The sequence below is a fragment of the Limanda limanda genome, chromosome 7 (genome assembly GCF_963576545.1).
Source record: "Limanda limanda chromosome 7, fLimLim1.1, whole genome shotgun sequence".
NCBI lineage: Eukaryota > Metazoa > Chordata > Actinopteri > Pleuronectiformes > Pleuronectidae > Limanda > Limanda limanda.
The window spans coordinates 28679381-28700932 of record NC_083642.1 but is presented as its reverse complement, the minus strand read 5'-3'; the positions used below and the strand labels follow the sequence as shown (position 1 = coordinate 28700932).

Genomic DNA, 21552 nt, shown 5'->3' with positions numbered 1-21552 from the left:
AGGAAAAGTGTACACGTTAGCTTTTGATAAGGTAGCGGCAGACTTTCTGTAGTGACCGCTTCATGTCGCGCTGCCATTCAGTTTGTTTTGTACTTTTTTTGGAAAGGCTCTGTTGAAATGTTTCCTAGGTGGTCACTAACAATACTACATATTAGTCAACAGACTTCTTGTTAGGTGTCGACTTCTCACTGACTAATAAACATACATATCTTCTTGAGATTGAGTCTTTTACTGTTTGTATTTGCTTCTGTGTTACAAATAAATCCCCAAAAATCTTTGGTTTCCTTTTCTTTTTAGTTAAACTTTAGAGACAACAATATGAAAGACAACAAGACAGCATCATATCTGATATGCAAGCTATGAGGTATATTTCCCAAAAAATGTTGAACAAAACCTCAGATTTCATGAAAGGTGAAAGGTTTGCTCGTTGAACCCACACAGAATTATCAGCAACTGTTACTGTCAGGGCGGCTGTGGCTGTGGGTAGAGCGGTCTTCTTCCAACCTGATGGTCGGCAGTTCGATCCCAAGTCTTCTCCATCTGCATGCCGAAGTGTCCTTGGGCAAGATGTTGAACCCTGAATTAGCCCTCATAGAACAACAAAGTGCTGCTTATAGATGCACTGTATGAACGTGTGTGTGAATGTAAAACTGTACTGTAAAGAGCTTTGAGTGGTCATCAAGACTAGAAAAGCACTTTGAAATACAAAAACATTAACCAAAGACTATTTATTCCCCTGGCGTCTTGTTTTGCTTTTGCAAGTCAAGAATCTACAAAATTATCAAACTCACACAAAGCCAGTCTGAGATGACAAAAGAAGCCAAAACGAAAGCCAAAATGAACATGAGTCTGCAAGGGTACTTAATATATGGTATCTACGGGGAAATTCTCAGTGTGAGACAATCAAAAATCCTCAGATAAATTCTATAGCATCATTGGATTATATGAAATGTTGTTTGCCATGTTTCCCTTCCTCACGTAAAAGGTCCAGTGTGTAAGATTTAAGTGAAAATTAATACTAAATAATCCTTGTGATGTTTTCACTTGTTTTCACCCTAGAATGGGTTCTTTATTTTAAATACTTTATAATTACATCGGGAGCAGGTCGCCCTTTTTGTTTTACAGAAGTCAAAACTGTGCCAACAAGATGCCTTTTGAGTTTCTATGACATCTGAAGCCCGTGAGGGTGAGTTAAGGCGTGTTCAACTGCAACATGCAACTTAACCACTAGATTTCACTAAATTCTACACACTGAACCTTTATCCAATGACCACACTGACAAAAAACGTGAGTTTTACCTCAAACTCACTCAAAGAATCTGAAGAATTGATTTCATTCTGTTTTCATTATTTACCTGATTAGAGCCTGTGATCCTTGAAACCTTTTTGGTTCACAGATACTCCTGATACCCCTACCCAGTTTGTGTGTGAACCACAGACTGAATATAATGATGGATGAAATGACAGATCCCCAAAAGTGAAGCCAACGTATCTCCATCAGCCCCTTGTGGCTGGCTGCAGTGTAGGTTATAAACCATGCCTGCTCCATGTTGATTTTTCTCAACAATGGTTTCTACCATTTTAGGTTATTCTATGACACTGTTTCGGTTAAAGCTATTTGGTTCTGTAAGATTAGGTAAAACGTAATCATTGACAGCAGAGATTTGTTTCCATCTGAGATATATTGGCTTCATTTTCTAGAGTTAGGGGGTGTAGATGCCTCTTACATCTTCATTTAAAGACTAGGCTATGGACCTACATGTAGCAGTGGTATCACCCTTGACATGATTCTTGTCATAGGTTGTTGTTTTCCTTTGTTACACATGTCAGATTGTGTTTTTGAGACCATAGCAGTCTGTGCCTGCAACATGCGCTCTGACGTATTTACCTGGTCTATCAACTTTAAAAGTCGCAATTTCAATACCAAGAATCTCGCTGTTATGTTTGTGGTCCCAGTCCCAGGCTGTCCTTTGTATCATTTTATTTTATTTTATTTTATTTGCCTTTATTTAACCAGGTCGGTCCCGTTGAGATACAATGACCTCTTTTCCAAGGGAAGCCTGGCCAAGACAGCAGCATACAAAAAATGTCAACAGTCACAAGACACACAGAAATCACATAACACAGATAAAATACATTTAAAAAAAAAAAAAGATAAGGCAACAGGACTTAAGCTCCGGATTCACACCAAAACAAGAACAAGTGCGGTATGAAGCCGCTCCAATTTCTGTCACACGAGTCTTCAAAGTTTCAAATTTTATGAGCTCCTTTAACTTTAGAGTTTTTTTGCAGTGCATTCCAAGCAGCAGGTGCAGCGAACTTAAAACAGTGCTTACCAAATTCAGAGTGAACTTTGGGCATAATTAATAAATAAAACTCATTTGAACGTAAGCAGTAATTGCTCTGGGATTTAAAGATGTAATTACATAAGTAGTGGGGGAGCAGACCCAAGATAGCTTTATAAATAAAAAAATGCCAATGTATAGGCGGCGTGCTGCCAGAGATGGCCACTCAACTCGAGCATATAAGATGCAGCGGTGAGTGAGGGCTTTACAACCAGTGACAAACCTTAAGGCACCATGATATACAGTGTCAAGAGAACGCAGACAGTTTGCTGGGGCATTCATATATAAGAGATCACTGTAATCAAGTACAGGGAGGAAAGTGGTAGCAATCAACTTTTTTCTGGTAAAAAAAGAAAAACAAGATGTAAGGACCCAATTCGGACCTTTGTGTCTTCTAGCCTGGATTTTTGTAACCTTTTGTTTCTAGGCTTCCTGGTGCTAATGGTAAATGTCCTTAAATACCTCTGTATTGCAGCTGAAATTTAAAAAACAAACAAAATATATCCATTTATATCTTCATTTGTTTTTGAGGGGATCATTTCTGTCTGATTGAAGTGGAGAGGGTAATGCTGCTGTGCATGTTGTTAAACCCCTTGTGATTTTGATATTGGGCTTTGTAAAACAAAAAAGAAGACCTATCAAATCTGCACACTGTGCATAAATTATTTTCACATATAAATGTACTCACTCCTGTATGAATACACACTCAATATACATATGTCGTATGTTCCACTGTGTATGTGTCACATTCCATTGCACAGCTTGAAATACACCAGTGTGGCCACCTGGGGGGGCTGTTGGATTTATTTTGGCCTGAAAATCGTGTGTCCCATGGCCACTTCATTGATAATTTATAATGAGCGAAAACCTTCCCTCTCCATATGCCTTAAGTGGACTTACAGAGGCTGCACCACCTCCATTATAAGATTCAGTTAATTATTTACATAATAGAGTTAAAGGCTTCCGCATATAAGTTACTGTGCTGATATAATTCAGTAGTTGTTGACACTATAGTGATGGTGCAGTAAGTAAGATAAGAGTACAAGGCTGACTTGACATCCAGGGTCTCACCCTCAGGTGCCCTGAAGCCCCCAGACTAATTTGTGAGTTTGTTTGTAGAAAGTTAATTTACTAAAAATCAGTTTCGAAAATGCATGAAAGCTCAATGTTATATAAACTGATGAGTGTGCTTAGTCAGATGCCGTCTAATATCTCCTGTCTTGTCTACTAATGTAGAATCCTGTTTTATTTTATGTTACTAATTAAATATTCAACAGAAAATTACCTCTATTCTTTTCCCCCTGCAAACCTGGTTATTTAACAGGGACTGATGCTGCACCCTGAGAGTCACATAATTATATTTTGTCAAATGTGATTGTCTAACTCACCAGTGGCTGGTGCGGAGATTCAGCATCACAGGTGTGTGTGGGGACATGTCTCAATTCACATACAGAAGCTGCAAAACTTATCAAAATTGTCATCTTTCAACAAAATGTTCTATTTTGAACAAGCAGTATGTGTTTTATATTTTATCGCTTCACAGTAATTTCTAAACCCCGACCTCGGTTAAATTTTTCACATGGAAATGCAACATGCAACTGAAAATCTGAAGATTTAAAAGAATGTTATCTTACGTTTCTCTGTGACTTTAAGGTCCCCCCCATCAGTATTAGGAAGATTACACCGGATATTATATAAGCATAAATGTGATAGATTTAAAAGAAGATACACCTTCCAAAGTTGTGGGGCCTGGACAGCAAAGGCCCTGTCACCTTTAGTACCCGGTTAGTACCCCAGGATCTGAGGCAGTGTTAAGACTGATTGGGGTTAGTCACGTATATAGACTGGAGCATCAACGATTGGTGTAATGTGGTTGCTTCTCTTCAAAATAAAAAGCTCAGAAGCAGCATTTTTCATTACACTGCGTTCCACATTATTATGCAGATTACACTTTGCTCAGATTTTCCTAAATAGTAATGCACAGCCAGTCAGTATATTTTTCAAGTCATCAACTGTTAGAGTATAATTCAAATTTTATTGAACAAACCTCCCAATGATAACAGTATTTTTTTCAAAAATAAAAAACTCAAAATGCAGTGTTCCAAATTATTATGCAGAGTCTCTGAGTTTCTGAGTTTCAAGATATTTTATAGGTTGTCAAGAACTAAAAATTGTCATTTGTTGAATTTGCAGCATTAAGAGGTCATATTTACTGAAATCAAAAAAAGGTTTTAATCAAAAACATCTTAACAGGTCAAGTTACATGTCAACATAGGACCCCTTCTTTGATATCACCTTCACAATTCTTGCATCCATTGAACTTGTGAGTTCTTTGATAGTTTCTGCTTTAATGTCCTTGCAAGATGCCATAATATCCTCCCAGAGCACCTGCTTGGATGTGAACTGCCTTCCACCCACATAGATATTTTGCTTGATGATGCTCCAAAGGTTCTCAATAGGGTTAAGGTCAGGGGAAGATGGGGGCCACACCATGAGTTTCTCTCCTTTTATGCCCATAGCAGCCAATGCCCCAGAGGTATTCTTTGCAGCATGAGATGGTGCATTGTCATGCATGAATATGATTTTGCTTTGGAAGGCATGGTTCTTCTTTTTGTACCGCGGAAGAAAGTGGTCAGTCAGAAACTCTACGTACTTTGCCGAGGTCATTTTCACACCGTCAGGGACCCTGAAGGGGCCGTCCAGCTCTCTCCCCATTGATTCTGGCCCAAAACATGACTCCGCCACCTCCTTGTTGATGTCTCAGCCTTGTTGGGACATGGTGGCCATTCACCAACCATCCTCTACTCCATCCATCAGGACCATCAAGGGTGGCACGGCACTCATCCGTAAACAGAACAGTTTGGAACTTAGTCTTTATGTAGTCCTGAGCCCACTGCAACCTTTTTTGCTTGTGAGCTTGGTTTAGAGGAACGGACTCCAGAGGCACCAGCGGCTTCAAACACCTGTTTGCTGCTATTCAATGGCATTTTAGTGGCTGCCCTCTTAACCCTACGCATTTGTTTGGCAGAAATCTTCCTTATTTTGCCTTTGTCTGAATGAACCCTCTTGTGCTGTGAATCAGTGACAAATTTATTCACCGTCCGATGATCACGCGCAATTCTTTTGGAAATATCCAATGTTGTGATACCTTGACCAAGGAATTGCACTATTTGCTGCTTTTCAGCAGCGGAGAGATCCTTTTTCTTCCCTATTTTGCCTGAAACATGTAGCTTGCTTAATAATGTGGAACATCCTTCTTAAGTAGTTTTCCTTTGATTGGGCTCACCTGGCAAACTGATTATCACAGGTGTCTGAGATTGATTTCAATCATCCAAATAGCCCTGAGACACAATACAATCCATGAGTTTAATTCAAAAACTAAAAAATGAATGTTTTTGACCCTTAAATCCAATTTGCATAATAATGTGGAACTCGGTGTATTGAAGTATTTCAATGTTATCAATCAATACATTTGTATTTGTATACACAAAGATGTGAACAGTGGAAAACAAAAAGTTCTATATTGTAAAGGTGAGTAAAGTGTTATTATCGAGCAAATTGCCACCACATTCTTGTAATCTACATGGTAACAGCTACATAACAGTTACTATCTGTATGTTCATTGGCAAAAAACTGTGTGAAACGACCTGTACTTGAACCAGCTAATCAGCTTCAGGAGTCATTGATTTCCGCCCTGGCAGGAGAAGCTGACAGCTGAGGCTGGGACTGAGGCGGCAGGGGGTGGAGGCATGAGAGAGACGCAGGAAGGTGGAGGAGAAAAAGACCGGTATTGATTTGGTGGCAGGCAGCTCCTGACAGCTGCACTAAGCCAGCAAATACTCCTCTCAGCCACAGTCTGCAGCTCGGCTGACAGGGAAGTGCCTAAGCAGATTAGGCTTTATATCCCACAGATTTCCTGGTCACCCCCCACCCCCCTCCCCCGCCTCAGTAACCCCACCAACCCATCCACACACCAGCAGACACGCCGTCTCTCCTCCACCATTAAAAGCTTATTAATGTATCTGAACGCTGACATGAGGGTGTGGATGACGTTTATTAATTCAGTCAGTCAGTCTTGAAGTCTGAACCCTGATATTAAGACACAAACAAGTTTTGTTTTGTTGGTGTTTTGGGGTTTCCATGTCCGATATAAGAGGCCTGATGGGGCACATTCAGCCGCAGATTGAAATATTTGCTTCTGGATATTTTTTTTCCCTAAATCAGGACAGGTATCCTCTAGATTCCTGGCTGAATCTGTTCAACCGATCGAAATTTGGTTTCTATTTAAATAAGCAAAAAAACAGTTTGCTGTTGGTTGTGAGAATGGTTTAATTTCAGTTCCTTTTCTCTGGATCCCCTACCAGACAGTGTCCCTGTATTAAAAATAATTTCATTAGAATTCAACACAACACACAGGACAGCCAATTGACTGTTATGGACCTGAATACACCACTACTACACAGTTTGATAATAAAAAGAACAAAAGTCACAAAATGGAATTTTTTTTTCGGTGGTAGGAATTGTGTCACTGGGACTCTTGAGCCATAGAAAACGTGTCTCACCTGTCCTTTTCCTTCTCTGACAAGTCATAATGGCTGCTGGGGAAAAGATTTGTTCACCGCTCTTCAACATATAGACCTGCACTTTCCTCTCACTCCCCTATTTTCAGCCTGGTCAGCTGTTGCAGAGGGAGCAGGATATTTTGCGGCAGTGGGTCTTATCGTGTCTCAGACCTGGTAATTTTGTATTTTCCTGTGACAGGTCCTAAGACCTGGAAAGGAGTTCAAATTGTTACTCTTCTCTTTTATGTTTTAAGGCAGTTGCTAACAAGTTGCTGGAGGAGACAACAGAATCCGAAAATTCGCCTTTACAGTCTGTTGGGTTTTTCACAAATGTTCTTACAAGCTTTATACATTTCGGAGAGGTGATGCTTTTGTAGAGGAGGTCGGCACAAAGCAACAAATTCAATTATAGGCTGGAAACTTGGTGATGGAGATGCTGAAGTTGTGTGTTGTTTGTAGATGATCTAAGCTTTTCATGTCAGGTGATTATATTTAGGGCTCAGTGATTGAGTGTTGGTCACAGAAAAGCCAAAAGAAAATCTTTGCAAAGTCTTTGCATTGATTTTGTATGTAATCTGGAGGCGTGACAAATTGGCATCGCGTTTGGAGAGAACGCACCATTACTTATATTTTGTTCCCAAGCAATGCTTTGAATTATTTACACAATAAACCTTGATTTTACATGGCTTGCCTGTCTTTATCTGTGATATACATCTGAATTGCTCATTTGCCACATTGAGATGCAAGTTTAACCATCTACTGTAACACTGAGAATAACTTGGTTCATAAATATACTACTGTTCGTTATCATTAGTATTAGAGCAAAGTTTCCACCAGACGAAAAACTCTGTTCATGTTTTGTTTTAAGATGCTTTGAAATTAAAACAGTTGAATATAATGGAAACAAGTCTAAATATAACTCTACAGCAAGAAAGCCTCCATTTGGTCATAGACCGGCTTATGCTGTATCGGAAAAGATGTGAATGAATTAATTATTGATGAACTGTTAAGGAATAATAAAATAATATTTCCAGGGTATGCATGAACTTTTTAGGATTCACTGATAAGGCATGTAGACTTTTAAATAATAAAGGAATAAAGAAGGAACAGTATACAGTAATCTCTCTCCTTCCCTCTCTCTCTGAGCACTGGCCTAGATTCCTTTCAGCCCGTCCTCTGCCTGCGCTGTAGCCGTAGGCCTGTCGATGCGATCAGAATTATAAATTCTAATGGACGTGTCACCACTTTGAACTGCAGGCTTGAAGAGCTTTGAGTCTGGTGCTCCCTTGGATATGCCAGGCGAAGTCTGCACATTGATCCCTCTGAATTTGTTTGACTTTGACAGTCTCTTTCTTTCTAACCCCCCCATTCATTTTCCTGCATGCCGTCTCATTCTCTTTCTTCTCGTCTTTCCGCAACACTCGTTTTTTACTCTCTGCTTCACACAGGAGCGGAAGAAGGCGTGAACGCATGGTTCACTTACAGTACAAATGATGTGCAGACTACAGCAGTTTAACTGAAGTACAGCTCTCACTTAGTCATTCAGGGAAGTTGCTTCCTGCTTTTCAATGGACTCCCTTTGACTCCAAACTTCTTAATGGACGTGCAGTTGGTATTTTGCTTCTTAATAACCATTGAATATTATTTATATATGAAAATGAATAATATGATATGAGTTAGATCTTTAGCAGGTATGTGCATATATAATTGTGATGGGGTTTGATTCCTCTACAGGGAGGTTAGAGGTCATCAGCTCTGAAGCTGGAAAGGGATTCAGGGATTTGCTCAAGGACAATTCAGTGGAGTGCACACAAGGGGTGAGAACCAAAGACAGAACACGGAGGAGCTGCTTGGAACAAACTAGTTTGATGTTTGTCCCCAAACACATCTCAAGGCGCAAGTGTTTATAGCTGGTCCAAACTGCCACACTCAAAGGGTGGGAAGAAAATCCTCCTCTTATAAAGGAGGACAGGACGTGATGAATTGTACAAATGGGAGTAATGGCTTACACTTCAGGACAATATTCCCTCAAATACTTGGAGGGATTTGCTCTTGTTTGTGTGTGCACATGCGCAAAAAGTGACAAAAGAAGATAGGGACCAGCTTGATTCTCTCCCAATAAAGAGCAGCGTGTATGTCATTTACCCATAATTCACCACTTCACAATCAATACTCACATCATAAAATGATCCAATTGAAGCCAATTCAAAGAATGGACCTGCGGAAACTTTATTAAGCCTGAAAACAGAATCAGTGGGGGAGTTCTATTGTGGCCTTCTTATTGATAATCTCACCAATGAAAACCTCAAATGCTCTTATAAAATATTCAAATATGGTATGTTTAAATCAGAGTTGTGGATGTTCAATCCTTCCATTCTCAGCACATCATTGCTGCCAGGCCAATGCTGGTTTCAAAGTCAAGCTTTAACATTATGGACTGCTGATAGTTGCATCCTATTTTTACAATTTAGGAACAAGTTATACTTCTCTCAATCTGTTTCCCACCTTGAAGATCAATGAAACATGTGGCATTCAGCTTTTCTCTAAGGTGAGGTTTGGTCATATGGCAGGAAACAGATTGGTCCTCACTATGTTCTTGGACTTAGCTTATGTGCATATGTCTTGCTGCTCTTTGGCCTCGCTCTTGTTAATACACATGTCCTACAGAGGCCCCTTGCTCTTTTCCACAACTGCCAACAGTCTGACTGACAAGGGCGGCGGAACAACAAGGAGGAGGCGCTGTTTGTTGTTGAAGCCCCTTGTGAAAGGCTGTGACAGTCTAAAGGGGATCCTGCTGACACTAGGGCACCCTACAGGGTTGACCCTGGGAACCCCTCGGCCCCCTGCCTTACTTATTGATGTCTGCAGATGTGCCTGCCTGCATGATAATAGCCTCCACTGGAGGGGAGCCCCTTATAGTGCCCTTCTATGAATCACACAGGGGACACCAAGCGAACAGAACCTTCTATATGTGTGCATGTATTTTCAAGACTGTATTTGGACCTTGTTTATGCGTTTTCTTGCTTTGGCTGTGTGCATATGCTGCTCAAGGATCTCCACATTGCATTATTGATGCCCCCCTGGGAGGGATGAAAGTGTGAAGAGTGGCAGCGTGGGGGAGGAGGACGGGGAGGAGGAGTTGGGAGTGGCTGGAGACAGATATCACAGTGCCTGACTGCATTGGGTAGAACCACTATGCATTGACATCACCATCTAGGGACATCTATGGGTTTGGATAGAATCTAATGCTGATAGGTGAGGTCCCTGGAGGACACTGGGGCAGGTGGGTAAATGGAAGGAGGAGGGAGGAGGGCTCTGGGATGTACATTGATGTGACATCTTCTTGGCAGGTTGTGGATGAACTGATGGTGAAAGAATAGGGTTTGACTGAGGGAAACAATGCTATACTTTCTTCTATCTATAACATCACAGAGGAAATAAAAAATTAAAGGAAACCCCTGGATGAGAAAGAAACATGAATTTGGATTCTTCCACATGTGAATCATTTATTTGATGGCGATGAAAACAATGTAAATCATGTTGCGTTCACAGATATCGGATCTCAAGCCAGGTGATGCTAGCGGTATCAAGGTCTAATTACAGTTTTATAACATTAAGGAGCCATACCAAGTTATTTATTTAACAATGAACAATTTAATTTATAACTTGAAGTTCTATTTGAGCTACATTCAAGTTATTATCTGTAAGATTTAATAAAAGAGTTATTCTGTAATGACGTCTCCTGACAAACAATAAACCGTTACTATAAATTAATATTTAATTATTACTAAATTTGTTTATCTACCTTCATAGAGGCCCTGCTCCTCGTCAGCCGTTGTTGGCCACCGTGCCTCGGACGAACCTGCTGTTCTGGTCTTGCTCGAAACTCTGGTTTGGCCTTATTATATAGACTGCACTACATTAAAACTTTCCAGTGTCTGGAGCGACTGAGAAAGGCACTGAGTGACATAAAGACTGCCTGGTTCAGCTTAAGGACTTGATCATTTTTAGAAATCACGTCGGGGGACGCCCGAATTTTTAAAGTAACATTTAACCCCATTTATGTGTGGTTTATTTTGTTGATTTTTTAACTTGTTTTTAATCTTGACCTGTTTTAATCTTTTTATTCTGGCCTGGTGCTGTGGGTTCTTCACGACCCGTTTTGTTTGGTTTGCAGTGTCACGGGTAGTTTGTTTATTAATCCCTTCCCCTTTTCTTTGGTTCTCGTCGCAGTGGTAAGTCCCAGTCCTGTCCCGTCGTCAACTATTTTAATTCAATAGTTGACTCGTGTTTTGTGTGTTCATTGTGTTTTTTGGTTATATGTATCTGATTTATATTAAAATTATGTTTCTATTAGTTTAAACACGTTTCTTGCCCCTTTGATTTCAAGAACCTGTGCTGTTGTACTTAACATATATTAATATTTCCTGGAGGTGAAACTCCCCAGGTGGCGTTGTGGGAACTCTTTCAATATACCCGCTTTCCCTCACGCTACGGAAGTAACACGACTGGAAACAGAGGTGTGTACAATGTCAGAAGAGAAGCTCTGAGCATTCTTCAACTCTCCTGTAGGAAGAGTGCCCTGGCAGGACCGCTTGTTGTAGTCAGAAAATTAACTACAATAAACTGAAAGAACTGAGTCCTTGTATGTGGAAGCATTGCGAATAAATTCTCTTTTCTTTTTAGCATTGACAATGTAATTTGTTTGTGTGGTTTTAATAAAAGTTGTTGAAAAACCTCATTGTTTACTTTTATTTTGCAATACTAAAGTACAGGTCGAGACTTGGTTGAACTACATATGCTTAGCTGCAAAACTTTATTTTCACACCATAACATTTATTACAGAGGAGGAAAAAAATATTTTTGTCCAGCTAGAACTGTAGTGCCAAGGTCATTAGATTGTTTATGGGATTAAATAAATGCCAAAGTTGTACTTGAACTAGCACAGTTACTACAAACATAAATACTAGTAGTACAGCATTCCCTAACGTGCTTTATGCGAGTACTCTTATTTATGATGGCTACTCAACATCACATTGCTAATTAGTCTAGGTCCTGGGGAAGATTTGTATGTGCTTCATTTAGTGGAGAATATCTCAACTGACCCCACTGAACAATGTGGGATGTGTGCCAAAATCTCTATCCGGGACAAAATTAATCAAAATGCAGAACAGTGTGGAGAGATACCATTTAAATTCTGTTTCGGTACCTTTATGTGGTGCACAAACTCAGTCATGTTTGTCATTCATTTGCATAAAGACTTCCTAGCTTTAAGTTCTCTAACAACCATCAGTCTTTTAATCCCTCCATGCCTCGTGGCTTCTATGGTCATCAAGAGCATGTCTGAAGAGAATTCACAATAAAGTTGTTCTCATTTGAATTTCTGTCTGTTTCGGTTGTCAGACTGCTGAACGAGGAAGAAATAGCATTGTGATTTAATTACTAATAACGTTCATTCCAAAGATGCTTTGCTGTGTTTTAATAGATATAGTTTATCTAATTCACATCACTTTTTGTTTTGGTTATCAGACATGGTGGATAAAAAATACAGATCAGTTAACCAGGTTTGTGTTAAGAAATTTAACACAAATACAGGTTTACTGTTTGACAGCAGCTGTCTTATATGAAACATTTATCATGTTAACTGTAGAATGCTGTTTTTAATATTTTTGTGAATTTTGATACTGTGTCAATCATGTTCAATATAACTCATTGTTTTTTTTTTATTTTGCAGTGCTGTTCTTCCTCATGTGTTTAAGTTACCTTTACTTCCTACCTTTGTGTGTTTCCCTCCAGTTTTGATTGTTTTCCCCCCCTTGATGTGTTTCACCTGCTTTTCCTGTGTCAGCTGTTTGTATTTGGTTAAGTTTGTATTTCAGTCAACTCCTCGGTTCAGTTGTTGACAAGTCGTCAGTGGCTTCATTGTCTCTGCCTGATCCTGTTTTGGTTTTCCCTGAACTGTTTGATTTTTGCATGTTTGCCTGTTTGTGCAGTGTCTGCCCCTCATTTTGTTTAAATGTTTTCAATAATTTAAAACAAATTCTGCTGGGATCTGCCTCACTCATGCATTTGGGTCAACCTTCTCACCACACCATGACAAACTTCAACCAAATCACTGAAATGCAGGGTCCAAAAAAGATGATCATCTTGTATCCAGTGCAGTCCCCTTCATATGAAATATCATGAAATTCTGTTGATATTAATATTTCACCTGTGTGTGTATGTGAACACAATAACTTAACAATGCAGGGACATATTCTCTACCAACTTGGTGAGAATATTACCTCCAGGTGATTTTCAAGTGGATTTATCAAAGTTCAAAGGTCAACAAAACACATTTTCCAAGATATCACAACAAATAATAGACACAATCTACAGTACTAAATGAAGAAGTGACTATTAAGTCAGAAAATGACTTCATGGTTCAAAGATCTCTTTTACAAGTCATCGCACCATCTTTTAGCACTATAGACACAACCTTAAACTGATATGGATTGAAAAATTAATTTATAATTTTACAGACAATTAAAATAATGCATTAACATTTGCAACCATCAAGATTAGAGACACAATCTGCAGTTTATTTAGATTAGCCAATCATTTGACATCATATGGTATAAATCCCATTGCCCCTTCGAGGCCCTTCTTCGCAGAGCGATGTAGTTGAAAGGCTGCAGCATTCAGCTAGATGATTAAGATTAAGATACAATTATTTATCCCACACACATGCACAGGCACACTCATGCAAGGGGAAATTCAACCTCTGCTTTTAACCCATCTGGTGTTCGGGGAGTAAGGTGCCTTGCTCAGGGGCACTAGACAGGGTAGGGAGAAATTTTTGGACAGATCAATCAAAGTTCGGCTTTTTGTTGTTTCTCTGTGGAGTCGAACCAGAGACCTTTTCTGCCCATAGTCCAAGTTTCTGCCACTAGTCCACCGCCTCTCTCCATGCGTGCGTATTTATGTTATTCATCTTAGCCCATAGAGCAGGGCTTACCAGCCTGGGTGCCATTGCAGCAGCAACATTAACAGTCAACTCCCCCCCCAACTTTCACATGTTTATGACATGAGCCGCCGTCAACAGCCGCTAAAGCTGCCACTGATCTGACAAACAAACCCTGATTCACAGCCTGTCACTCCAACACTTTGACTGAGGAATGTTCCCAGCAGGCGCTGAATGCAAACCTTTCCACATTGATCTGTCAGTGATTAATGTGCCTGTCAGGAATCAAGTGACACAAGCACACATACACGTCTATAAACCCACAGCTTTGCTTTGGTTGCATTCCTAATGACAAAAGAAATGTTATGCTAACAGCAGATCTTTGCTTTATCCACACATGAACCCTTTCTTTTCTTTGAGTTAAGACTTGTTGTCTGACAGTGCAGCCCTAGAGTTTGTGTTGCAACTGAGGGCTGAAGTTGTACAGCGCAGGCCCGCTCCAAATCCGGTTCTCTTAAATAACTAAAAAATAAATAATTGAAAAACTCATTAAAAATAAATGAAAGTACAATTTCTTCAAAAATAAAGCAAAACTACAAAGTGCAATAAGTAAGTGCCATTTAAGTGCTACTAAATTGTTATTTTTTTTATTCAAGGCATGGTCAGAAGAGATGTGTTTTTAGTTTGCGGCGGAAGATGTGTAAACTTTCTGTTGTCCGGATGTCGATGGGGAGCTCATTCCACCATTTAGGAGCCAGAGCAGCAAACAGTCGTGATTTTGATGAGTGTTTAGCTCGCAGTGAGGCGACAACAAGCCGGATTGGCCGAAGCAGAGCAGAGTGAACCTGCTGGGGTGTAATGTTTAACCATGTCCTGTATGTAGACTGGACCTGATCCGTTCACAGCATGGTACTCAAGTACTAATATTTTGAAGCGGATGGGGGCAGCCACTGGTAACCAGTGAAGGGAGCAGAGGAGCGGAGTAGTGTGAGTGAATTTAGGTTGGTTAAAAACCAGTCGAGCTGATGCATTCTAAATGAGCTGCAAAGGTCGGATGGCACTAGCAGGTAGACCTGCCAGGAGGGAGTTACAGTAGTCTAGGCATGAGATGACCAGGGCCTGGACCAGAACCTGCACCGCCTTCTGAGTGAGAAGGGGACGTATTCTCCTGATGTTGTACAGCATGAATCTACAGGAACGTGTTGTTACAGTAATGTTTGCATCAGGCAGAGTTGGCTGTCGAGTGTCACACCCAGGTTCCTAGCGGTCTTAGTGGGGGTTAACACGAAGTTATCAAAGTTAATAGTCAGTTTGTGGGTGGGAGAGACTTTCACTGGAAGGAAAAGTAGTTCAGTCTTGTCAAGGTTAATCTTCAGGTGGTGAGCGGTCATCCACTGAGAGATGTCAGTTAGACAGGCAGAGATCCGTGCTGCTACCTGTGTTTCAGATCGGGGAAAAGAGAGGATTAGTTGGCTGTCATCAGCATAGCTATGGTAGGAAAAGACTTGTGAGTGAATGACAGAGCTGAGAGAGTTGGTGTACAGAGAGAAGAGGAGAGGACCCAGGACGGAACCTTGAGGGACCCCAGTAGTGAGAGGACAAGGTTCAGACACATGTCTGAGTTGCCTCGCTGTAAAGAAGACTGATAAGACCTTATGTTTATGTTGTTAAATCAGCTTGCTCTTTTAGAAATCACATTCTCGTACTAGTGAAGCTGTTGGATTTGATCCACAAATGATAAAAATTCTTAAAATGGGCTCGCTCATTGTGTCTGGCCATTTTACCTGATCTCTCACGATAAGTTGCATCAGGTGGAAGAGGGAGTTGCTGTAGAACGGTGGTTTGCCTGTGTGAGGCTCGTAGAGGATGCAGCCTAAAGACCAGAGGTCAGACGTGCGGTCATATGGCTTCTCATCCACCAGCTAAGGAGACATGTACAGCGGCATTCCCTTGGTTTCATGTCAAGATGAATAATGCGATGGGAGTGTAAATAATACAGAGCTGACACCAGCTGGCAGGCGATCTCACGCACCTGAAAAGGAAGGAAGTGGGGGCAAAAGGTTAATGTGAAAACTATGTTAAGTCTGGTAATAATAATAATATTAATAAAAAATAATAATGCTAATACTAATTTGATTTGTATAGCGTTTTTAACAATGCTCAGACACTTAACATAAGATTAAAAAAGAAAATGTTGAAGCTTCTTTACACTTGCTTTCATTACGTTTTAGAATTGATTTTAAGTTTAAGTTTCTTTTAATTACTTATAGGGCACTTATTTGTCTGACTGCTCAATATATTGTGGATCTTTCATCTTCATATAACCCTGCTCGGACTTGCTTTGGAGTCTAGCGGTTCAGTGACAGTGAATACCTGGCTCTCCGGCAAGTTCTGATCATCCTGAAGAATCTGGTCCAACTGACATACGGCATACTCAGTCACAACCACAACCGGTTCAAAGGATTTCAGGCACTGGATTATAAAGACAGTGGGACAATAACAATCTGAGTGCGTTTTGAAACACGACAGTTCACACATGTAAGTTTCCGTGTTGTAGCTTTGATGGAACAGGAGGATGTGTGGATGCTGATGTTCTGTCATGATCTTGATCTCTCTCTTCAGCCTTTGCAGCTCCTTCTCGGATTAAAGTTTTGTCAAACTTTAATCCAAACACCTGCACTCACCTGACTCTTATCTATTCATCCCTTTTTAAACTCAACCAAACCAGCCTTCACCCACCAGCTCCTGGACACGGTGTGAGTTGATGTCGACAAATTATCAGTTAGGGCAAACTCAAATGGTGGCCATGATAACCCGCAGAGACACTTAAATGAAAAAAAATGTTTTTTTAACCTTCATAAATGGTTTGCAATTTATTCCATCAAAGCTTAATTACAATTCATACAAACTCGCTTTTTGGTCAATACTTATACAGATGCCGAATGCTCTGCTTCCATGTGGCCTGTGTTACAAAAAGAGGCTAAGCCACTAACTACCTGTCCACGGCTCCAACGTGGAGCCTTTTGCCGCCAATACTGATGTAGGTCTTCACTGGAGGGTTTAAGGGAGGGTTCAGCCTTGGAGAATAATCTGTGCCAGAAAAGCTTTCATAGTCATAATGCTGATTAGAAATCACAGAAATTATATGATTCAGTGGGCTGAGTGAAGATGACTCTTGTTTCTTTATAATGAGATCCAAACGACCCCTGGCTATTTCCAGCGGTCAATGGTTTTCTCAGGCTGAGGTCTCGAACCCATGAACATGAGTGCTCTCATACAGAAAAGCTTTTGTTTTTCATTATGTTTGAAAAAACACAATGGGTCCACGAGCAGGAGTCGAGTCTTCTTAAAAACTATCAATTGATTCATTGTGTAAAAGCAATATTTAAGAATACATTTTGTGTGTATTGAAAGTTGTCAAAAGGGTCAATGCAGGAAAGGTTTTATTTTTTCATCTCTATAATTGCTCATAAAACCATGAGTTAATTTTTCATTCAATAATATCTCAATAAATTACATATCAAATAAAACAAAGTCTCGCATTGACTTAACGATCAAACTCTTTGCCGTGGACTGCTTGCTTTAATTATCCTTGATGTGTCTACACTAGGAGTCCAGCGAGAGCAATTCAAGTGGATTTTGTGGCCCCAGGGAAAAGGGGGTTGGGGGCCCTTGACTGAACAAAACCGATTCCCCTGCCACTCCAAAAAAACACATAACATCATCCCAATCTTCACACAATTCTTTTGTATTTAGTTCTGATGGTGATATTGTGACTGGACAGATGTGACAGAGAAGAAATCAGTAGCTCAGACAATCATCTGGGGCCGGTATTTCAAAACTTGTAATCCAGATCAGAATGATCCGGATAACCAAATCCCCCTGTCCTCAGCCACGGATCAACCTGATCTATCCCGGTATTTCAAAACTTTGCTGGATTGGATCAGAGTGATCCTGATACCGGCAGATTGGGATGTCCAAATCCGTCCCGCCCCCTGGATCACAGACAGGAAACAGGAAATGGAGCCAACATTTTACAGAAAAAGGAGAAGCTAGCTCAACTATTGTCTCTGAATTAAAGTATAATCTTAGCCAGTGTTGATGCGTCCTCAGACTAGATGAATGGCAATCATTATATTGAGTTAACCAATTATGTAAATCAGCACAAAGTTGAAAGAAGAGCTCGGCGATCTCTAATTAAGCAGAGTTCGCGCTAATGCGAGCTAACGCTGCTCCATTGACTCCTGTGTTAAGGAGCTAACAAGCTAGTAAATAGGCTAGCGTCTGTATGTCGCGGTCCACAGTCCATTTGAATGCATTCACTCACAAGGCATTGTGTGTAGATTTTAAAATGTGTTGTACATATCATTTTAGGAAACAGTTGTTAACAAAGAGGACAGCCCTAAAACCTTAATATTAGATTTTCTTTACAGATGTCTGTGGGAAGAGACTTGCACAGACTTGCTCCAAATGGCATTACTTTTTGAGCTTTGGCTATGAAAATTAAGTGTATGTGCTGAATGCATGTGAATAAAAACATTTGACAGAGTTTCAGTGGAGGCCTTTCTCAGTGGGTAACTTAACAAAAAAAACTGTTACTTAAATAAGGCATTCATATTCAAACTTTAACATACAAATCGAAGTTTTGTTAAACAAAAGCACCAGACCTTATCAATGAGGATCAAGAGAAATACAAATTAACCATGGCATTTCGAACTGCTCTTCCTGCTGGTTCTTCTGCTTGATGTGGTGGTGGTGGCTGCAGCTGTGGTACTTCTGCCTCAAGTGGTGGTCTGTCCAGGATGTCTTCATTCAGAGGAACTCTTCTCAATTGGGCAATGTTATGAAGAACAATGCAGGCAGATATTATATTGCAGGCCTGCTTCGGCTCCACACGAAGATAGTTCAGGCAGGCAAATCTGCGTTTTAAAACACCATTGATACGCTCAATTGTTCCCCTTGTTGCGCTGTGTGCATTGTTATACCTCTGCTGTGGGTCACATGTGACAGTAGCAGAGGGGGTCATAAGCCACCGTAGAAGTGGGTAGCCACTGTCACCCAGGAGGATACCATCCGGCGCAGTTTGTTGCAGTCTTCTGTAGAGATGACTTTCTCTTAGAATCCGTGCATCATGTACAGAACCAGGCCATCTCACAACACAGTTGGTTATTTTAAGGTCAGCATTCCCTATGAGCTGCACGTTGATACTATGCCGTCCCTTTCTGTTGACAAATTCCCATTCTCTTTCATGGGGTGCCTGAATGTGTATGTGGGTGCAGTCAATGGCACCAATAGTGTTAGGCATCCTGGCAATTGAGAAGAATTTTCTCTTGGTTTGTGTTATTTCTTCCTCAGTATCTGGAAATCTCACATACTGGTGAATTAGACCAGCCAGGGCTGCTGCCACTGAATGCATGACGTGTCCCACTGTAGACTTTGTCACAGCCAGGCCATCTGCAATGACTTCATAGAAGGATCCACAGGCAAAGAAACGTAGGGCAATAAGCACCTGCTCCTCCACAGTTAAGGCATGACTCCTTCTTGTAGGACGTTGAAGATGTGGGCGAAGAATTTCACATATATACAAAATATCTTCTCTTCGAAATCTAAACCGTGCATAAAGCTCATCATTTGAGTACTACTCAATGAAATTACCTCGTTGGACATACTGACGAGGCTTGTATCGTCTCTGACGGTGCCGCAGGACATGTACTATGGATGTCATGTTGCAGAAGCAAAAGTCATTGACCTAACGAGCCCAGTTTTAAAGTCTGTGACCTGTTCTTTCTCACCTGCTTTCAATTTAGCTTTATGGTATTTAAGGCCTTCCTTAGTGATAGGGCTTTCTCAGACAACATGGAGAAGAATAAAGGAAGTAATTTCACAACAGCAGAGACAACGGCCCTTTTGGAGGGTGTTTGTGCCAATTACCAGGCCCTTTTTGGAGGTTTTAGTGGTCCTGGACAGAGTTCTCTGTCCTCAAAAGTAAAAAATAAAATATGGGCCGACATAACAAGGCAAATTAATGCCACTGGTAGTGGCCAACGGCGGAGTGTTGAGCAGGTTCGGCTTAGGTGGAAAAACTTAAAGCAAAAGGCTACGAAGGACCATTCTGAGGCGAAAAACCCCCAAACAGGGAACAAGTCCATAAAACGTGGGGAGTTCACTGATACGGTTTTGGACATCATAGGAGGTGAGAGTTCCCAAGCCTTGTTTGGAATACTGCCAGCTGGTACAGGGGAGTCAATCGACCCCACGGAGCCTCTGAACCTGTCTGCTGAATTGGTCACCCTCACCCCTGTGGAGCTGGCATTTGAAGAGCCCAGCACAAGCCAGAGCCCTGTCTTGGAGGAGATGTGGAATCCACCGGCACCACCACCACCATGAAAGCGCAAAAGGCAAGCTGAGAAGGGGGATGGCTACAATGAACTACTGAAGGTGGAAACGGAACGGGCTCAGCAACAAAAAATTCAAACAAATGAACAAATCAAACTAACACTTCTTAAACAAGAAGAAATGAAGTTAAGAATTCAGTAGCTGGAAAAGCAGTTAAAAGACTGAAATGTATACTGCATAGTTTAACACTGTTTGTTTAATAAATCACATTGTTTTTCCTTCATAATTCCTTGTTAATTGGAGTTTGTAATGTCACTTACACGCAGTAGTGTAATGTTTATTCTGTGTTGCACTTCTGACGCCGATTTGTTAAAGCATTGCAGTGAACAGCGTGCATGTTTGCAGAAAAAAAAAGGAACGTGAAAAGGAAATAAACATTGATCAAACAGCAGTGAAGCTTAGTTGTATTAAACAAAGAACTTTGGGAGCAGTTACACTTCAACTGTTCAAATCTTAACATGTAATCTCCCTAAAATCCACCTCTGAGGTGGGATCAGGGTGATCCTGATTTTTAGGATCAAACTGATCCAGATTTCCCACTTAAGTTTTGAAATACTCAACAGCAGCTTTTAATCCGGATCAAAGGCAGGATTGGATTGCCAAATCTGAATCTGAATCTTCAGGATCAGATTTGCTTTGAAATACCCGTTTTTAGGATCTGATCAGGATTTAATCCAATCCAGGTGGATTAATCCTGTCGGATCATTTTGAAATACCGGCCCCAGGGGCCGGTTTTTCAAAAGTTTTAATATGGATCAAACTGATCCAGATTTGGAAATCTCTTTTTCTGCTATCCAGGATCACGTAATCCATTTTATTTGTATGCTGGTTTTTCAAAGCAATGTGGGATTGGATTACTCTGATCCGGATTCAAACTTTTCAGGATTACCAAATCTGGATTACCTGTGGTCTAAATGGGACTATCACAATGTAGCTATGTAAAGAACAGCAGGTAGAATAGTGTGGGGTCACTCCAATATGCTTTATTTGAACAGAAAATAGGACTGAACGGAACAGCAAACAAACAATATAAACATCCCCCTTCATTGTCCATTTCTTGGAAACAGGCAGTCCACTCATCTGAGACCTACAACAAATAAATAAATAAATACATACTTTACTCACAAATACATTATGGATGTTTCGAACAGGTTTCAAACAAAGATTTATTGAATTGAACTGGATAAAAAAAGGCTTAAATGTCCAATACTTAACTAAATAAATTACTTCTTAGTTCTTGTTATGAGTAGTTCTTCTTATGAGTTCTCCTTCTTCTTCATCATCAGCATCTGCTTCGTCGGGCAAGA

The 21552-nt window shown here is 40.5% G+C and overlaps 1 long non-coding RNA gene across 1 annotated transcript; it reads right to left on the bottom strand.

The window, feature by feature from the left end:
* Positions 1-21208: 21208 nt before the first annotated feature.
* Positions 21209-21552, bottom strand: LOC133005816 (uncharacterized). Its single transcript, XR_009678393.1, has 2 exons — positions 21473-21552; positions 21209-21332 (listed from the first exon to the last, which is right to left on the bottom strand). It is a non-coding gene; the product is annotated as an uncharacterized LOC133005816 (long non-coding RNA).